This window comes from Daphnia magna, linkage group LG9, assembly GCF_020631705.1.
Source record: "Daphnia magna isolate NIES linkage group LG9, ASM2063170v1.1, whole genome shotgun sequence".
NCBI classification, from domain to species: domain Eukaryota; kingdom Metazoa; phylum Arthropoda; class Branchiopoda; order Diplostraca; family Daphniidae; genus Daphnia; species Daphnia magna.
The window spans coordinates 4,029,805-4,032,578 of NC_059190.1; the positions used below are offsets into that span (position 1 = coordinate 4,029,805).

Here is a 2,774-nt window from a genome sequence, read left to right on the forward strand (position 1 = left end):
GCGTGAGTTGTGCCTTACTCTTCAAGCGACTGTTATTTCTCAATTGCCATACATTTACTCAAGCGACCACAAGAGCGAACCGAGATAATAAAATATGGTCCATTTCTCTCTCTCTCTCTCTCTTTGTCGCTATTTTTCTTTGCTTCTCTAACCATCTTTCAGTCTAGCTCTTCTTTTTTCTATCCCGAAAAAGAAGAAGGGGGGGGGAATTCTGCCATTGACATCACAGCGTGTTGATTTTGTTTGCCGGAGCAGGCATCAGCCACTGCGCCGTATATATATAGGACGTGTTATTATTGTTGGGTCCTTGTATTATGATTGAGAGAAGGAGACGGAAGTGCTCGTGGGATATTGGAAGAAGAAGAAGAAGGAGACAAGAAAAAGAAAAAAACTTTGCAGTGTGCGATGTCATTATAAAGGTCTATACGCAAGACGAGGGGGTGGATCAACATCCGTAGGCGGAAGCTTATAAATAACAACAGCCGGAGTAAGGAGCCAAAGCTGCTAGCAGAATTGTATCTCTATTGGCTTATATTTTATTTTTATTTATTATTATTTATTTTTTTTTTTCGTCGCTGCTAACGTCGTCCATGGCTCTCCATGCTCTCTTTTCAAGTGTTAATACACGAAAAAGCGCTAAATTCTTTGTTATCTTTCTACATTGCCGATGCATTCACAGTTCACACAGACGTGTGTGCAAGGCCAGACGCGAACACACCGCTGGCGTCCAATGTATAGAAGGGAAGAAAAAAACAAAATAAAAAGGAGGATATAAACACTTCAACAGTTCCCTTGATGGCTTTGCACGTTGCCACGATGAGAGAGACTCGGTGGTTGTTGATTCTGACTTGATGCGGTTTTCTTTTTTTTTTTTTTTTAATAAGCCAAGACCTTTCGGCTTAATGAGTCTGAGAGGGAGTATATGAAAACAAGTAAATGGAAAACAGCACACAAAAAACAAAAAAAAAATGTCGTAGAAAAGCCAGTTTTGTGTGCGTGTGTGCTTCCTTTGTATGATTTTTGTTTTGTTTCTCATAGTGTTCCGAGTGTGCTGTGGAAGAACTGGTATAGATGCGACCGCGAAAGAGAACCTGTTTAATTCCTCTATTATAACGCCCTATGTATATTTGGATTTTTCTTTTATTATGTATTATTTATATATTTATTTCCTTTTTTGTCTATAGGTTTTTAGTTTTCTAACCGAAAATTCTGCGGTTCGGCTCTTTGCTTTATCCGTAACATCGTCGACCCGTGACCTGTCGGTTCGTTTATTTTCTTTTTTTTTTTTGTTCCCCGCATTTGAATTTATTTTTTTTTCTTTACCCACTAACAAATAAAGGCGGCGTCCATAACCCTATAAGAAAGCATTGAATTCGGATTAGAAGAACTGAAATTTCAATTTGATCGATCCATTCCCCCCCCCCTTTTTTTTTAAATCTATTTTTGTTTTTAGTATCATCACCGTCATCATTACGCAGTTCAATTGAAATAAAAAATAAAAAATATAATTCTCATAAACCATACAGAATTCGAATAATGGAGGCTTTGCGTGAAGTCGATCTATATGCATTAGGCCTCTCCATATATATAGCCTGTGGTGCTATATACACGATTGTGTGCCCTACAGCCGAACGTGTTGGTTTGATGGCCGAGAATCGCACGTGTGTTAACCGATCGAAAATGCGTGGAGGCGTTCGTTACATTCAGCACGGCAGTTGAAAGGCTTGGAAAGGAAGAGAAGACTGATAGACGCCGAAGCAATTATTTGTCGACGCCGTTCTATATTATACATCACTTTCTCTCCTCTACTCGTTTTTTTTTTTTTTTTAATGTTGTTCCGATATACCAGCTGTATGTGTCGCTGTTTCCCCATTTTCTCCCTATGCTTTCCTCTCTTCAGTGTCTTTGTTAAAAAAAAAACAAACAAAAAAAAGCAAACGCTTTTGACGCGGTGGCGTGTCCAGCGACTATTAGCTAATGATGTCGTGCACTCACCCTTCACATGTGTACGTTGGCTCGCATATACACAAAGACGATAGACACTATAGGGGCTGTGTATATATACTGCATAGTACACATTAACAATAACGACAACGAAAAAAATGGAAAAATAAAATGACCGGGGTGACTAACTGACTGTGTGTGTGAGTGTCTATATGTTTGTTGTGTGAAAGTGCCACGCCATTAATGAAGCGCCGTCCTATGAATATTGAATGAGATGACAAAGGCAGACGATTAATCTATGCACACCCTGAAACACGCGAGCGAGCAAAAGGGAGCAGACGTACACGGTCGCCATGTCCAAATGCGAGCAGAATAACAGTAGCCCTTTCTTTTTCTTTTTTGTTTTTGGGATCCTGTCTTCGTATAGACCATAGCATTACGGAAATGCTGCTGGTAATGGAGTCCTAACATTCATCTCATTCATATTCATAATATCGAATGAAAGTGTGGTCATGAATCTTGCTGGCGTTGCTACTGTTTCTCCGTCATACGCCATGTCTATTATGCTGTCCCAAAACAAATGCATTCAAAAAAATAATGATTATTATTATTATTATACCGCGTCAATTTCAATTGAATGCCCTGCCATATAGATATACGTCAAATTGATTTCAAATCTTATTATCATTTTTTCTGACGTAGAAAATGTTGTGACTCCAGTCACATCAAAAATGGGCTGTCGATTTTTGTGTGAAGGACTTTCGATTTACGTCCGCCCCTATTTATTATAATCTAAACCGCATTCCGTGCCTAATCGATTGGCAGGTTAC

General features: G+C 39.1%; 1 long non-coding RNA gene across 1 annotated transcript; it reads left to right on the top strand.

The window, feature by feature from the left end:
* The first annotated feature begins 1,022 nt into the window (after positions 1–1,022).
* Positions 1,023–1,518, top strand: LOC123475981. The gene is made up of 3 exons (XR_006651481.1): positions 1,023–1,121; positions 1,185–1,262; positions 1,340–1,518. It is a non-coding gene; the product is annotated as an uncharacterized LOC123475981 (long non-coding RNA).
* The last annotated feature ends 1,256 nt before the right edge of the window (positions 1,519–2,774 follow it).